This window comes from Myotis nattereri, assembly GCF_964212035.1.
Source record: "Myotis nattereri genome assembly, chromosome: 1".
NCBI lineage: Eukaryota > Metazoa > Chordata > Mammalia > Chiroptera > Vespertilionidae > Myotis > Myotis nattereri.
Window position 1 is genome coordinate 191,340,584 of NC_138075.1, and position 19,149 is coordinate 191,359,732.

The following is a 19,149-nucleotide window of genomic DNA, read 5'->3' on the forward strand; positions in this document are numbered from 1 at the left end:
TACTTACCAAGGCATTAGTCAGATCAGTTGCTGCATGTAATATTCCAGACACCATGCTGATTTGTTCTAGTACAGATACTACAATTGGGACAGTAGCTGAATTTGTCGTCACCACCTGCTTAAGTTCATGATGGTCTCTAGTCATTCTCCAAGACTTAACTGACTTCTTCACAGGCCAAATTGGTGAGTAATGGGGATAAGTTTCATTTCTTATGCTCCTCTCAAGTCTTTTCTGGTGGCACAATTTTCTGAAATTCACTCAGAATCACCATCTTGGTTGGATGGGGAAGGTCCATGGGCTTCTACTTAGCCCACAATAATGTTCCAATGCCTATGACTCAGGGAACCAAATTAATCAATTGAGTAGAGCTAATTCTTCCAATTGCCAATGATATTTGTTCAAAGGATACATTCAGAAACAGGGGGAATAACCTCCAAGTCACCCAATGTACTGGTTCATTGTGTGTTAGACTTCAGTTAAGACCTAATCACTTGCTTTAAAATGTTTTTCAATCCCCCAAAGTTAATGCCACTCGGTGGCAGTGTCTATAGTAATCCTCCAAAAGTTTGGTTACTTTCCATTCCCCTATGAACAATTATTTTAGAAAATAACCTTAGGTCTACTTGATAGAAGTTTGGAGGAAATTATCTGGTATGTGTTTGTACACTCAGGCACTTGTTTTCATGGCACAAGGTATTCTCTCAAAGTAATAAGGCCTTCCCCTGAGTTAATTCATCTGTGAATTGACTGAGGTATGCACGTTTGGGAAAATGTGTGACTCTCCAGTGTGGAGAATCAAGTCTGATTTTTCTCTACCAGACGAAGTTTTTTTTCTTTTAAACAGATAAAGAGATGTTCTGTTGGGCTGCCAATCCATTTCATTCCTGGGGAGACCATGATCAATTAGGTTTCACCAAAATTCTCTTTGGTTACTTGTTCTTCCCTGTTGCCATTTAATAGTAGGTGTGCTAACCTTGTCTTTGATGATTAAATGTTGCCACCTGGCTTCTTATATTCTGGGATCCCATTATCCACAGTGAAATCAGATGGCCCATCTCTGATTTAGGGGAAGTATGGAAAGGAAGGTTTAGAACAGTGGTTCTCAACCTTGGCTGCACATTAGAATCACCTGGGAATCTTTTTAAAATCCTGATTTCTGGGCCTCATCCTCCGGAAATTCTGTCTCTTTGTTATGGGGTGGGGCCACAATATTAGTAACAAAGAAACAGAATTACTGGAGGATGAGGCCCCAAAATCAGAATTTTAAAAAGATTGCCAGGTGATTCTAATGTGCAGCCACGGTTGAGAACCACTGGTTTAGAATGACCTGGAATTATCAGTTTCAGCTGATTATAAACTTATGCCCAATGCCAAATTTCAGGTTACCATATCCTCACAATAAATTTCCTTTTGAGAAACTTGGTGACTCTGTGAATTCAACTACTGATTTCATTCAGCAACCCACACAATTAAATTTTTTTTTCCTGAATTTTAGTGATATTATCCATGTGGACTTAAGGAATAAAAAACTACTTTAGGGCTATTGGGAATCTTAGAGCATGACTTGAAATGAGAGTCAATAAAAATAAATATATTAAACAATAACAACAACAACAACAAAAAAACACCTACAAGCTAGTGATACCCTTGCTGACTACTCTGGGCAATTGTGGAATGGGGGGTGGGTGGGAAGTGGTGTGTCAGATTTTAAGAGCCATCATCCCGGATGGAGTGTTGGAGGAGGCCACTGAGAGGAAGTGACCACTGGTTGGCCCAGGAGCTAGACGGGGACAATCTGGGGGTCCTCCATCTCTCCCTTCTCCTTGGAATGTGCCCTCCGTCTACTGTTCCCACAGTGGGAGTCATTTCAAGGAGATAGTCTTGAGAAAGCAATGTGTTGCTCAGAACAACTGGACTGATGGTGACTGAACCTGTTATATTTTATCAACTTTTAAGGTTCTGGCAGGCTGGTGAAGAGATTTACTTGTCTTGTGGCACCCAAGTCAAACCTCCTATGTAAAATTGCCCATTAAAATTGCCACCTATCACCGAAACCAGTTTGGCTCAGTGGATAGAGCGTCGGCCTGCAGACTGAAAGGTCCCAGGTTCGATTCTGGTCAAGGGTGCTGGGGTCCAACCCCAGCAGATCCAGGGGTCCCCAAAGGTGTGGACGGAGACGGCGAGGAAGGAATGACACGGAGACAGGGTTCAGTTGATCAGCAGCCTAGCCAGGATCTCTAGCCAGGATCTCCAGCCAAGTTCTGGTCTGGATCTCCAGCGAAGTTCTGGTCAGGATCTCCAGCAAAGTTCTGGTTAGGATCTCCAGCCAGGTTCTGTGTCCATGTTCCCTCACTAGGTTCTCCAGCCAGGTTCTCTAGGTTCTCCAGCCAGATTCAGTCACCAGGTTCTAGTCAGGTTCTCTTGTCAATTTCTGTAGTCAGGTTCAGTCCAGGATCTTTTGCCATGTTCTCTCCAGCGAAGTTCTTCTGTCTCTAGGTTCTGTGTAGGTTCTGTCTTCTAAGTTCTGTCTTCTGTTGTCTTGTTACATCTGTATTTATATCAGTTGATTCAATCCTATCAATCTCTATTCCAAAGGTTAGGGCGTTTCTTATCTCCATTCCAGGGAGTAAAGATTATGTAGCTTAAGCATGATTGTTTGTAGTTAAAGTGATTAATTACCCACCTGGCACTTAGTTAAGGGGTTTTATTCCCTCCCTAACTTCAGGGGAAAATCCCTACCTGGGGAAACAACCTTTCTCAGAGAGGAACAGTATGCCATATATGCCAGGTCCCTTGAAACAGCAAGGATGGACCGGCTCCCGGCAAAGGGCATGTACCTGGGTTGTGGGCATATCCCCAGTAGGAGATGTGCAGGAGGCAGCTGATCAATGTTTCTCTCTCATCGATGTTTCTAACTCTCTATCTCTCTCCCTTCCTCTAAATTGTCACCTATCAATATGTTGGTGCCCTCTGCTGGGCCCCGCACCTGAAGACACTCTGCGGTTGGGCATGGCCCCTGACAGGTCTCTGTGGTTGTAGGAGACCTACTGCCAGGGTCTGCAGTTGGATAGGTCCGCAGTTGGGGTCTGTAGGGTCTATGGTTGGACAAGGTCCACTGCTAGGGCACTTCAGTTGGTCAAGGCTGTCTTGCAGGGCTCAGTGTTCAGGCAAGGCCATTGGTGAGCACCAAGACCGGGCGCTTCTGGTTGGGCTTGACCAACAGGCGGGGCTGGGCCATAGGGAGGTGCTGCATGGGGCTCTGTGGTCTCAAAGCGGCTGGCTTTGCTTCCAGGTGGAAACAGTCTCCTGGTAGAATTCGGAGTGAGTGAAGTTGCTGGCGAGGCTGCCCAGTGGGGAGAGACTACTGACCCGGCTCCACAGTTGGGACAGGTAGGTGGGACCCTCTGATTGCAGGCGCCTGGCAGGGACCGGGGTTGGAGAGTTGCTCCTGCCGCGCTGCATGCTCCCAGGGGGTGGGCTGTGGGAGTCCTGCAGGGAGGGGCTGGAGACGGGCTGGGCTCCTCCTTGAGCTGTGGCTGGTGGGGAAGCTCCGGGTGGAGCAGGGCTTCTGACGGGCTCCGAGGTCGGTGGGATTGTGAGACCGCAGTGGGGTGAAGTGTTGTCGCTGAGATCCGACTCCACTGGCTGCTGAAAACCCTGCCCCTAGTCTTTGCTCCTGCTTGTTCCCAAGGGTCCCGACCAGTTTCCCAGCGGCCTGCCTGAGTGGAGACAGACGCGGGCCCCTTCGGCAGTGGCCGAAAGGCTTATGGAGGTGGGCCTTTGCCTCGGTCTCTCCTTATCCCAAAGGAGAAATCGCCGAGGGTCCTTCTCGGCACTGGGCTACGTGGCATTTGGGGGAGGGGTGGTGGGAAAAGCCAAACTATTCTTCGTCTTCTCATGCAGTTTTTCTCAGGTTTTGGTTTGGTGTTGGCTCCGTCCTTAACTGTAAATTGTCCCCTATGTTCTCACAAAAGTATTCTCCTTCGTGGATGGTTGGTTAAGTGGTGTTTCCATGAGCAGGACCAGATCAGGGACCTCTTATTCTGCTACCTTGCTGAAGTTAAGGCATCTTTGATTTTTTTTTTTTTTTATTAGCAGACTTACAGGGGGGTGGTGGTGTTTAAAACTTGCTATGATAACTTTGAACAACTTTGATGAAAACAATAAAAACACTTTAGCTTACTTTTGATTGAAATAGGTGGGAAATGCAAAATATTGAATGAAGTTTTGGTTTGCTTATCTATACAAATGGAAATGAGAATTTCCATGAATATACAAGTAAGTAAATGCATTTTTATTTAAAGTGGAAATGCATTTCTGTCCATAAATTTATGCTCGAAACAATATTTTTGGAGCTTTTCTTTTTCTGAGAAAATATTGAATACTATTGGAACAAAACAAACAAATATTCACAAAGTAATAAAATCATCTATCTTTTGAAATATTCCCTTACTGATTCAAACAATTCAAATCTTGCCTTCTAGTATAATTGGAAGTGGACTGTATATTTACTATATTTTCTAGTATAACTAAGTCCCATCCTAATGTGAGATATATGCATGAGTTTACCTCATCTTGGCACCAACATTCTACCTCTGTAATTATCAAAGGAAAGCCTCAAAATTATAAAGTTTTTATGTATAAAGTTAATTGAAAGTTTGTTTTGCCCATAAAAAAAGACATACAAACATTTAAAAAAAATATTTAACTTGAGCCCTGGCTGGTGTGGCTCAGTTGGTTGAGCGTTGTCCCACACACAGAGAGGTCTCTGCTTGGACTTCCCATCCGGGCACAAGCCTCTGGGGTTTCAGGCTCAATCCCCAGTAGGGGCATGCTGGAGGCAGCTGATCCATGTTTCTCTTTTTCTCTCTTTCTCTAAAAATAATAATAGTAATGGTAATAATGCTAAAAACATATTTAAAAGGTTTGACTTGGATATGCCTGAAACTATAAAGGAATTAAAATACATTAAACTTTGATTCTGATATTAAACCCTCCTCATCACAGAATTGGGGAGAAGTTTTTGTCAGTCTAGCTAATTGTGTTAATTCTGGTCAGGAATCTCCATTATAGTTTTTATCATTGTTCTAATTTGTCTGCCTTATGTCTCCCCTGTGTTTTAGAACTATCCTTTTTAGTCTTTACTTGCTCAGTAATTCCAAGTTTAAGATATCTAAGGTATTTGCATATAAATTGCACTAAATATATTCCTAACCATCCTTCTTGATCGTACACCCTGAGGCAGCTGGTGGACTTAATGGCAATATTCTTACCAATCCATGAAGTCATTCATTATAGGCTGGATCCTTTGTTTTAGATTTTCTCATCTTCCTCTATGTGATTCAGTAGGGACCGCTGTCTATCCCCTAATATGAATAGGATGGATGCTAGTTGCTTTAAAAGAACAATCTCAAATAATTTATTATTGATTGACTCCATCATTAGTCATTAGGACCCAATATTGGTTAATATGTTTTAGATGGAAAGTGAGAGAATTCCAACATAAAATCACTTAAAAAAAATAAGGGAGATTATTTTCCCTTAGGTATTTATGTATGGCTGAATTCAAATGCTAAAGACACTACTTACTGATACTGACCTCAGTCCATCTCTTCATCTCTTGGACAAGGTCTTGCCAATTGCTGGACATGAGGGCAACTAGTAACTTTAATCCTACTGCTTTTTCAGGCTTAATCTTACCCAAAAGCCTTGGCACACATTCTAAAGAAGATGTATGCTTGGCCTAGTATGAGATGCATGCCTAATTATGTCTAAGAAGGAGATTGCATTTTATTTAAAAAAAAAGTTGATTAGGATTCCAAAAAGATAAAAACAGTATATTTAGTGCATATTTGTCTATTTCATTTATTTAATTTTAAAGCTTTTACTTAAGCATGTAAAATTTAAACCATGATTAAACAAGAAGTTTCCTTTTTTAAAACAATATATTGCATCTTTGTAAAAGGCTATATGTACATCAGGATCCAGTACATTTCAAGTATTCCAGTCAGTTTTTTAGGGAAATTTTCACACATGCAAAATTGTAGAGTCTGATATAACAAACTATCAAGGACTCACCTAGATTCCACTTTTCAATTCAGAATTGTTTGTGCTTCATCTATAGATACTACCTAACATTCCTAACAATCGATTATTTTGAACTCAATTTTAGATATGATGTTTTCAACTACAAATATCTCAATATTAGACAGTGGGAATCTTTTTAATTTGGCCCTTGATATTCTTGACATAACTAAAATGGTCTGTAATTATTTCATTTGCTTTGCTGTTTGCATAATATCCTAGACACATCTTATACCTTTTCCACCTAGAACCAGTTATTCCTCCAAGGAACCCTGGGGAATTTGGGATTGTTATACTTTAAAAAATACCGTATTGACTTCTTATACCATTTGCCTCTTTACCCATATGAAGTTTAGAATACCACTTCAGCCTTTTGAAATTTTTATTTTCATCACTTTGTCTGACTTATTAATGGCTTCTTTTTAAGTAGTTAGTTCATTCATCCATTAATTTAATATTTATCAATTGCTAACCATATGCCAACCAGGGTTCTAGGTACTGGGAATATGGTTGTGAACAACACAGTAAAAATTTTAGGTTTCATGGAGCTGTCTTTATGGTGAAGGATTGATTTGACTTGAATATACTTTCAGGAGGCAAATACTACTATTATGGTGACCAAAGTTTATTTAACTTTGGGTCGTGGGTACATAATGCAATATACAGATCATTTATCATAGAAATATGCACTTGAAACCTATTTGACTCTGTTGACAGTGTTACCCCAATAAATTTAATTTTTTTTTAAAAAAAGAATATACTTTGGAGATCTCCCTAAAAATACTATCCTAGATGGTATACGTGTTCTCTTCATAAGCTTTTACTCCCTGGCTCTGGTCTATTGGTCAATACTGTAAGGGTTTTGTCTTTGCCTGTGATGTAGGCTATGAAAGAATTCACAACTAAAAGAAGAGATAGATATTAAGAGAGAGTTTATTTTACTTTTCTCAAAGGGAAAGCGCCGGTGCATTGCTAATCAATACAAGGGCAAGAAATAAACAGTGGCCTGCTCTTTTGAGGGTAATGGCTGCTGTTGCTGGGTGACAAGAAAGAGAGGTGGATTTTTAGGCTGAACCTGAGCAGACATCAGGGGGGTTATAGTTTGTTTGTTCTTCAGCAGACAATCTGGCCAGATGTCCAAGGGAGGTATCTTATCAGTATTTTTCCGAAGCCTGTGAAATGTTCTGAAAGCAAAAGTTATGAAGAGTTCAAAAGGAGCTTGTTTGTAGGGGAGCAAGGAAGGGACTTTTTTATAAACTATCATTGAGTTGTAAAAACAGCAGGTAGGAGACGTATGCAAGAATGTAGCCTTGAGAGTAACTTATCTTGTGTTGCAGTTTGAACAGAGGGCCTGTTTGAATCAGAGGAGCTAACAATCTTGGGAGTTAATTACCAAGTGTTTCTTATAAATTGTGGAAGGCTACAGCAAATATAAAGAAAGGCCTTTTTAATATTTCTAATAGATATATTTAAGAATAACTGCTGTTGATTTAGTAAGCCTATCAGCATATTAGATATCTGTTATACTTGTTACTTTTGGAATAGTTCATTTTAACTTATTTTTCTTCATTTGTTTTTATTATTCTGTATATTCTCTCCATATTCTTGATTCTCTTATATATTTCCACAAAATAACAGGTCATAAATTCTTTGGGTATAAAAAAACAATAACTTTCTTATAAGAATCTGGGCTATTTTTTAAAAAAAAATTTTTTTAGAGTCAGAATAGCCAACTGTGACTTGGCAAATGTATGAAAAGGTATTACGTTATTCATGTATTAACTCAGACCTCTATTGTGTCAGACATACAAGTAAATAAAACATGAAAACTTACGTATATGTTTTATAGGTGAATTTGGATAAAACATGTTAATATTAAAACTTCTAAAGAGCAAAGTTTTTATTACTTTATTCTTTTTTGTTATTGTATATCTTATACTATAATTTTATATGATATAATTATATATATTACACATAATTATATGGTAAAATCTCTCTATATAAAAGCCCAGTGACTGGAACAGCAGAACAACCAGAACGACCAAAATGATTGGTGGCTATGACGCCCACTGTGGCAGCCAATCAGTCTGATCTGGGCCCTGATAGCCTGGCTGGCCCCACCCCGATCGGTCCCCAACACCCCTATCGGGGGCAGGTCAGCTGGCCAACCGCCTGCGGCCCCTCCTGCCCCAGCCTGATAGGCCCCCATTGGGGTGGGCTGGCTGGACCCCACTCATTCACAAATTCGTGCACATTGAAAGGAAAGTAATTAGAAGAAATATTTTAATGTCGCTATTCGCCCTTTCTCTATAATAGAAGTGTCAACCAAATTCACAATCAACAATGACAGATCAAAACACATGCATGTGTTTGGCACCAGGGAGACCTGTATATGTATTGCGCATGAACGAGTCAACTTAGCCTTTTATATATTTAGAATAAACTTGCTTAATTAGACCTGCTTTCTGATTTAGCTAAACTTTTTCCATCCCAGTGAAGCACCCCAACTTCTCTTTCAGGTAATTGTCAGCAACACAGCAGTAAATATCAACATGAAGCAGATTATTATTGTAGATCATGCAGGGAGAACAAAGGGTAAAATATTTAACTGCAGCAGTGTTTGACTATATTCTGCACAGTGACAAAACCTGAAGTCATTTTCAAGGTCCATCGTTTCTTCTTTTCAGTCGGGTCAAGTTTCTAAGCTTTCTAAATTTCTGATTTCTGGCTAATAAAAAGAAAATATGATTCCACTGATTCTCCTATCTACCTATTCCAGCACTTCTGTGAGGATCAAATGAGATGAGGCATGGGAAAATGCTTCACAGACATTTGGTTAAAGTGTAAATCTTTCCACTTGGCTATAAAGCAAGTTGTGTTCCTGGGCTGAAGAAATTGTAAGGAGGCTAGTCACCAGGGAGAGGAAGCTGGGTGTTGCTATGTGACACCATTACCTAGCGCCCACAGACACCATTTTCAGGCTGGGCTGGGCTGTGGGCCGCATTTTGTGCCTTGCAGTGTTGGCTGCGATTTGGTGGGCTGTTGCTCTGCGGTGGGGGCAGGGCCTGTGTCCCACTTGGAGGAAGCTGAGTGGTGCTTTGTGGGTGCCAGGTCCTCAGTACAGTTTCTCTAAATGGCCAGTGTGGGCCACAGCAGCTCCTGCATTGAGCTTCTGCCCCCTGTTGGTCAGTGAGCATCATAGTGACCGGTCAGCTGGGTAGAGGGACACTTAGCATATTAGCCTTTTATATATACAGAAGCTTTTTATGGCCGAAACTGGTTTGGCTCAGTGGATAGAGTGTCGGCCTGCGGACTGAAAGGTCCCAGGTTCGATTCCGGTCAAGGTCATGTACCTTGGTTGCAGGCACATCCCCAGTAGGAGATGTGCAGGAGGCAGCTGATCAATGTTTCTCTCTCATCGATTTTCTAACTCTCTATCTCTCTCCCTTCCTCTCTGTAAAAAATCAATAAAATATATTTTTAAAAAAATTTAAAAAAAGAAGCTTTTTATGTAATTCATCTAGAGTGTAATAAAGTGCCTGAGATAAATAGTCCATACCTTTAAAGACTTATACATTATGCTATAATCATTGGATTTTCTATTTTACTTCTGAGAATTTTTTTTTCCTTAAGAATCTTAACATTATAAGTCACTTTTGAAGATACTATAACAAAACATTCCTTGGAAGGATTCATTTTATTAATCACCATGTAATTTAAATTGAATCTATTGGCCAAACGGTTGTGTATACAAAGTTGTTATGATTTTTTTCTTTCCATATAGGTAAAACAGAAATAAAAGTATTGATTATTTTTCTGCATAAAATTACTATATAAGATCTAACAATTGATTAATTCCCTGGAGGTAGGAGGAGGGGCTACTTGAGTGATACTATAAATTATTACTAAGAGGTTTAGCTCACTTATGTTCAGTAAGTAGTATTTATTTTTTTTTATATTTAAATAGAAAGTATACTACATGAATTACAGCAGTTACTTTTTTCTAATCATTTCAGTTTAGCCTACATTTTATTCAATAAGGAATACATTATTTCAGTAAATATTCTTGCTAGTCAGAATCTAAAAAATAGTCTGTTCAGAAATGTCAGCTTTCTGAATATGTTTAGAACAGAGTTAGAACTAACAACAGAAGTTTTAAATACCTGTCATGGACTGTGACAGCTTAAACCTTTGCTACTTTACATTATAAAATAAAGGCTGAAATTCACTTTCACATTTTGTAGTAAGTTTAAGTCACAAATAACAATTTTCTTATTCTGGATACCAAAGAGGTAACTACCAGCAGACATGATTAAGTGGATTATTTCTCTTTCCTTCCCTGGTGGGAAAAAAAAAGACACAAAGAATACACTTCTTAATAGATTGTTAGTGATTCATGAATTCTGTGGGTCATACTATAATGTGAATATTTGGTATTTTTTGATTCAGTTACAATGGTACTTTTAAGTTGACTGGTGTTTTTACAGCAACAACCCAAATATTTTAAAATCAGAATAAAAGAAAAACTAATGTCTCCTCTTATATTTATTATTGTAATATGCTTGCTTAATTGGGTGCACACACTTTTTTTCCAAATATATGAAATCCATAATTACACAATTCTTTTTTTCAAATGCCTAATGTCCTCAAGAGTGCAGTAGAAAATAAAGTAGAAAAATAAAAAAGAAATAGTCTTTACCCTCAAGAAATTTCCATTTTTTATTTGAGTTTTTAAATGCAGTTTGACTGTAACAGCAAGGATAGAGTCTATAGACAACTTGAAGTTTTTATTTTGTTTGTATTTATTTTTCTTATTTATTTTAAACCTCCAACAATAAAGATTTATTATTTGCTCACAGATCTAATGGGAAAGCTCTCTTTTGAGCTGTGGGTCTCTGCTGGTTGGCTGCGTTGTTTCTGCTTGCTATGTCTCTTGTTCCTGTGGAAGCAGTAGGCTACCTGTCATGTTCTTATCATGGTAATAGCCAAAACATAGGAAAGCAGGGCCAACACTGCTAGCACACATCAAGCTTTTGCTTGCATCATCCCTGCTACCATACCACTGTGTAAAACAAGTCAGTTGTCTGAGCCCAAAGTCAAAGTGTGGGCAGATATACCCCAAGGGGCCAAGCATATTACATTGCCAAGTCCAACATCAATAGAGCAGAAAAGTATATTCTTCCCATAAAGTGTAGGTTAGGAGAAACTTGAAAGCAAATATTCACTGAACAGTACTTTAACTTAAGCAGCCTCCAGTGTGAATGAAAAATGCAACTTTGCAAGTGAGACACTGGGAATGATGGTGAGAGGAATCAATCCTACTTCCACACAATATGTCATATTTTGCTTTAGTGAATATGCTGAATATTGGAAAACTGCACTCCAACTCTACATGGGTTGGAAGCTGACCTTTCATAGAACAGTCCAATATTCTGTCAGGTCAGGTACTTCTCGGTGATGGGATGTCCGGGAAAAACCATGGACCCCAGGGTCATTTGCCATATGTGCACCTCTTTTAGCATAAAATGGGCCCCGTAGTCAGAGGCTGTTATGAGAAATCTCAAATCAGTTAAGTAGTGAAGATTTTAAATATGAATTCCATGAGTAAATGTTTCTGTTTCTAAATAAGTACATTTACTTATAATATTTTCCCTTTATGGATCAGGCTGAAGAAATATACAAATATATAACTGTGGGCTACTCTAGATATATTTAGAGTTATTTAACAATTATAATACTTTAGCATCCAAATAAAAAGTTTATTAAACTTTGAAAAAGAGCACTCATGCAAGGGTGTTTCTCATATCATTGATTAAAATATATGTTTGTAAAAGAAAATGATTATCTATAATACCCCATAGAAATTAAGTAACTTTTAAGGAATTTGATATATTTTTATTCTAAGATATTTATCTTTAATACTACTAAAGGAGTTTACTGGAGCTCACATTCTTGCTTTGAAAGTTTGGATTATAAATGTTAAAGTAGGTCAAAGGAGTTATCAACATGATTAACGGAGTTGCTCTGACCTGTGTGGCTCAGTTGGATGGGTGTCATCCTATGCACCAATAGGTCACCAGTTGTGGTTCAATTCCCGGTCAGAGCGATCAATATTTCTTTCTCACATAGATATTTCTCTCTTTCTCTCTTCCTTTCCCTTCATTTCTCTCTAAAATAAGTAAAAACAGATTTTAAAAATGATTAACAGAATATAAATTTTCCCTTGTTTAGAAACGTTAGGAGATATAAAAGTAAAATTATGTGAGGTAGGCCCTGGCCAGTGTGGTCAAATTGGTTGGGTGTCATCCTGAGCATGGAGAGGCAGCTGCTTCCATTCCCAGTCAGGGCACATGCCCCAGTTGCTGGCTTGATCCCCAGTGGAGGGTGTACAGGAAGCAACTGATAAATGTTTCCCTCTCGTACTGATTTTTCTCTCTCCCCTCTCCTTTCCTCTCTAAAAATGAATAGAAATCTTAAAAAAAAATAATTTGAGGCAGTATCTTATATATTCTTCTCAATTTAGATTATATTAATAATGTAATTATTATGATTACTAGAGGCCCGAGGCACGAATTTGTGCAATGGTGGGGTCCCTCGGGGTGGCCTGCCGAGATTGGGCCCCAGCTCACGACCTAGCCTTGCAACCCCACAGCCCCACAGCCCTGCCTGGCACCCTGCCTTGGCCTGGTGCTCCCCCCTCACCTGCTCCACCAACCCACCTGTGGGGCGATCGATTAAGGCCAGGCCCTCAGCACTTAGGAGCCAGGCAGCTCCCTCAGCACTTAGGAGCCAGGCAGCAGCCCGGCATCCCACCGCAGCTTCTGGTCACCGTCTGCTGGGCCCCCGCTTGCACCACCTTGGCCTGGCACCGCCTGCTCACCTGCTCCACCATCCCGCCACAGTCCCATGCTCATCAGGGCCCATCAGGGCTGGCAGTGCCTCCACTGTAGCCCACTGCCAGTGCCAAGTCACCAACACCAGCTGTGTTTTGCATCACCCCCTGGTGGTCAGTGCACATCATAGCAAACAGTCAAACTCCCAGTCTCCCAGAGGAATAACTGCTGGAGAGGACAATTTGCATATTAGGCTTTTATTATATAGGAATTTGCTAACATATACAGATATTACTAATTTAAAGTCTTATACCTTGCATTATTGCACTTAATTTTTACAAAGGTTCTATGAGTTACATATCATTTTTAATTTTGTTTTATACAGATGGAACAACAGAACTGCAGTACTCATTCACTAAAAAAGTCGTTGAAATGAACTAAAGTGAATCCACTTTTTATAACATATCCTAAATTTGGGGGTGGCTAGTTGGCTATTTTTTGGTGTTTGGGATTGGGAATATATATATTGATGTGAATTGCAATATGTATTATTTATACATACCAAGAGCATACAATATATGCAATTGTGTATATACCTATGAAAATGTATGTGTATGTATATATATATATATATATATATATATATATATATATATATATATATGCCGGGGTCCAACCCCAGCAGGTCCAGGGGTTCCCAAAGGCGTAGATGGAGTCGGCGAAGAAGGAAGGACACGGAGACAGTGTTCAGTTGATCAGCAGCCTAGCCAGGATCTCCAGCCAGGATCTCCAGCCAAGTTCTGGTCTGGATCTCCAGAGAGGTTCTGCTGTTTATTGTCTTGTTACATCGGTATTTATACCAGTTGATTTTAATCCTGTCAATTTCTATGACAAAGGTTAGGGCGTTTCTTATCTCCATTCCAGGGAGTAAAGATTATGTAGCTTAAGCATGATTGTTTGTAGTTAAAGTGATTAACTACCCGCCTGGCACTTAGTTAAGGAGTTTCATCCCCTCCCTAATCCCTACCTGGGGAAACAACCTTTCTCAGAGAGGTGACCTTGGTTAAAACACACAGCGCTAAGGGGAGCAAACATATTAAGAACAGTATGCTATATACGCCAGGTCCCTTGAAACATATGCTGTGCAGATGTTTCTATCCTGCAGTGACTGTGTCAAGCAGCAAGGATGAACCGGCTTCCGGCATATATATATATATATATATATATATATATATATATATATATATATATGTTTGAGTATGTATAAAGTGTTAATATATAGGTAAATGTGCATATGTATATGTGTGTATCTTTATATATGTATAGGCAAGTGCACTCCATCATATCATGTTTTATACATTTATTCGTATTTGTGTTTCCATCTAATTAACTGCAAGAAATGATTTAATACTAAACTAGACTGTATGTTAACATCATTTCCAGGAGAATATATAAAAACTACAATAAGGAGAATAGTGGTTTTGGTATTAAGTTGGTCTGTAATTATCTTTCAAAAGTGATGTAATGTGTAAAACGGACTCTCCAATAGGCTCAACTTCAAAAGTTGACCTATGTGATTGTTAATATACTCATATCCATGTATCTGTGTGTAGGGGGGAGTTCGATATAGAGTCAAAGAATTATGTGGTGAGTGTTCTTAAGCCTTATTTATGAAATTGAATTAGAAAGCGATCTTCAGCTGAAAAGGTGTCCAGCAGAGCCTCCTGTGCAGCAGGGACACAGGGCTCTTGAACTCAGTGAGAACAAGTTTGCTGTCCTATTAGGGTAAGTTGCCCATTTCTCAGAATCACGTATAAACCCCACATTGAACCCTGGAAGCCAAGGCATTTGAAGCATGAGATTACGTACTTGGTACTTCAAGCAATGTAGAACATTCACTCCAAGCTTAGCATTTAATAGGTATGAATCTAATTCAGATAGATGAAGCTCACTGATTAAGCTCCCATATGGCTCAGTGTCCGATGGGAAGCTAATACGTTTAATGCCAAAAAGTCTAGAGTGGCTGAATTGAGAACAAAGAACTATAAACATTTAATTTTTATCTATATTTTATATACATATTTTAGGATTAAGGAATATGTTTTATACTAATTTATTCAAAAAAATGATCTGAAGATTTGAGTGAATCCTAGTTTGATGAGACTGTCAAACATGTTAATGCAAAGCCAAATTTTCTTGCTAGTAACTCAAGCTATTTTCATACTTTATTCTCAGTTGGTGGTTCTCAACATTCCTAATGCCGCGACCTTTTAATACAGTTCCTCATGTTGTGGTGACCCCCAACCATAAAATTATTTTCGTTGCTACTTCACAACTGTAAATTTGCTACTGTTATGAATCATAATGTAAATATCTGATCTGCCATATGTGTTTTCTGATGGTCGCGACCCACAGGTTGAGAACCACTGCTTAGAATACTGATGAACTTTGAGTAATCAGTTAGACACTGACTTCCTAGATGCTGGATTTTTTTTTGTTTTTGTTTTTGTCTTTGTTTTTAAATAGCAGGGGAGAGAGTTATTTAAACATACCATCTTTTACATTGTGAACAAATGAAGTAAATCAGGAAGTCTAACTGGAAAAAGAATAATTATGGTAACCATATTGGCAGAGTACACATCATATTTTCAAGGTTGTCATTTTTTAATGGGAATTTAAAGAGTTGTGGTTCTGCAATAGTAAGATCATAGAATTAAAAAGACATTATAGTTTTTCAAAGAACCTAGTGTATAAAGTAACAGTAGACATGGTAGAATCAAGGAGAAAATAACCAACTGAAATACTAATGATTGGCAGGATATTCAGTAGCTTAACAACTTTAGGATATGGACAGTTGTCATTAATCAGTGTCACAAACATAGGTGCTTTCTGAATTTATTCATTAAGTTCATCCTGAATATTTGCTATTGGTTTTATTATGTATCCATTATATATATTAGCAAATGTGTCCTTATATTAACAAATATATAATGCTAGAAATATTTTAAACATAATTTTTGATTACTTGGCCTTTGCTCTCTTCTGTTAAAATGTATAAAGAATATTAAAATAGCCCTGGCCAGTGTGACTCAGTTAGTTTAGCATCGTCCCGAGCACCTAAAGGACACTGGTTCCATTCCAGGTCAGGGCACATAACCAGGTTGTGGGTCCTGTCCCCAATCAGGGCATTTTCAGGAGGCAACCAATTGATATATTTCTCTCATAGGGTGTTTTTCTCTCTCGCCCTCTCCCTTCTTTTCTCTTAAAAAAATAAATAAATACATATTAAACAAACAACAAAAACAACAACAACAAACACCTCATTCTCACTTGGCTTTCTCTCCCGAATCTCCTGCAACTTTGCAGTGATATATGTATATCTATATATTAAAATAGATCCATGAAAATTTAAAAATTCTTAAGCTTATTTGGAGTCAAAAGTTTAAATGCCATTTGTTTTTGTAGCAGTTATCTTTTAAGGAAGCATATGAACTATTGCATTTAGAAGAATAGGTACATTTGGTTTTTCACATTATGAAAATGAAAATATATCCATGAATAAATAATATTTTGCATACACTAAATATTTATGGTGATAGTGGGAAAGAAACTTGAGGCACTAGAGATGCATTTTCATTAAGTTAAAATGAATTTTCTTTTTAAGTCTGAAAAAATCTAAAAGCTCATTCTGAAAAGATGGAGGAAAATAATGTTGTCTACATTTCTCTTTACCTATTTGTTTTAAGGCAGAATATTAAAGAAAGTATAACATTATTTTGCTTTAGTAAGTACTCTTCCTTTGCTATTTTTTTCAATTTAGTAGTATATTTTTTTATTTTACTATACAAATTCTCATTAGCACAGAAAATATGTAATGAATATGTTACACAGCATGACCTGAGCAGATAGAACATCTCCCCAAAAGCAGCAGAGCAGCAGGAGGTAATTAGAGCTCCCCATGATATTTGTTACTAATAATCTTCCATTGACATTTAAAGTTGATTGGCAGTTTTTAAAGTTTTCTACTGTTGTCTTAGGCAAGCAGCTTTACAAACAATACAGGTTTGATATATATTTTTATAGGCTTCAGTATTATATTAAGTCATCAAACTCCAATTTCCATCTAATATAGTTGTAAAGAACCACCTGTCCTGCAAATACCATCTTGCAGTCTCAGTAAATCTATAATAATAAAAGCATAATATGCTAATTAGCCCAGACAGCCGACCGACCTTCTGGACATCATTCCGGACATCCTTCCGGAAGAAACCACTGTGGCGGGGGCCAAGGCAGAGGCAGTTAGGGGCAATCAGACAGGCAGGCAATGTGGTTAGGGGCGATCAGGCAGGCAGGCGAGTGGTTGGGGCGATCAGCGATTCCTGCAGGATTGGGCCTAAACCAGCAGTCGGATATCTCCCAAGGGGTCCCTGATTGCGAGAGGGTGCAGGCCAGGCTGAGGGACACCTCCCCATGCATGAATGTCATGCACCGGGCCTCTAGTATATAATAAAATGAAAAGGCCTGGCTGGTGTGGTTCAGTGGTCTAGTGTCGACCTATGAACCAGGAGGTCACGGTTCGATTCTAGGTCGAGGCACATTCCCGGGTTGTGGGCTCCATCCCCAGTGGGGGATGTGCGGGGGGCAGCCAATCAATGATGTTTCCAGCACGCTCTCTCCCTTCCTCTCTGAAGTCAGTAAAAAAATGTATTTAAAAAAATTAAAAGACATAATGGAAGTTAAATAAAATTTCATTGCCATGACTCATAAACATACTTATATAGAGATGTCCAGAATTAAAGGTCATAAAAACAAGTTGTTAATAAAATCAAATTAGTAACACAAAAGTGTAGAGAAGGCATTTATCAGAAAGATAATTTTAAAAATTCAGATAAGAAAGAAAACAATAGGCAAATGAAAATGAGTAGAAAGGAGGCTTTTGACAGTCTTGATGTGTGTGAAGAGAATAATGAAATGAAAATAAAATACCTGAAACAAAGGTATATTCCTATCATTTTTCCAACCATATTTCAGATGGAAACAATAAAAATGTATTTTACTAGGGAAAACAATTCAATAGAAAAATATAATGAAACAAAGATCTGTTCTTTGAAAAGATAAATGAATTGAAAAACCTCTGGCTTGATTCATTAAGGAAAAAAAGAGAAAACTAAAAATATTTCTGTGAAGATAATAAGGAAAAGCAAATGCATTTGAGTTTATCATGTATAGAATCATGTTCTTATAAAGACTAAAGATAATTTAGAGATTATTTACTTCTGAACATTAACTTTAAAAAATAATAAAATAGGAACTCAAAAGTCATGTATCCTCTTTGGAAATTCTAATATGGAAAACACTTTCAGCATTAATATTGATTTTTAAATTGAGCCTAATGATATATTCTATTGCAGATGTTTTCAAATGATTATTTGACATTTGTTTGTCTTCTTTGGTTAGGTGTACACTCATATTTGTACACATTTTAAAATTGGTGTTGTTTTTTTCCCTACTTGTTGAGTCCTAAGAGTTTTTTGCATATTTTGGATACCAGTCCATTATATAATATATGCTTCACAAATATTTTCTTCCAGTCTGTGGTTTGTCTTTTCTTTCTCTTAATTATTTTTATAGAAGTTTTTCATTTTAATGAAGTTCACTTTACCTATTTTTTTTTTCTCTCTCATGGATTATGCTTTGGATGTTGTATCTGGAGAGCCAAAACCAAACCTAAGGTCATCTAGATTTTCTCCTTTATTATCTTCTATTAGGTTTATACTTTTGCATTTAAGTTTATGTGTGTAATACATTTGAATTATTTTTTATGAAGTGTACCATCTTAGTCTACATTCATATTTTACATGTGCATTTCTAGTTGCTCCAGCATTTTTATTGAAAAGACTATTCTTTCTCCACCGAATTACCTTTACTCCTTTGTCAAAGTTCAATTGACTATATACCTGTGGTTCTACATCTGCGCTTTATAGTCTATTCCATTGACTTGTCTATTGTTTTGTTTTTTCACATAATTTTAATATTAGCTTGTTGATATAAAATATCTTGCTGGAATTTTGATTGAGATTATGCTTAACCTATGGGTCAAGTTGAAAACAATTGACATCTTAATAATATTGATTCTCCTATTCTTGAACATGAAATATCTCACCATTTATTCAGATCTTTCATTTCTTGTATCAACATTTTAAAGGATTTCTTCATGTAGACCTTGTACGT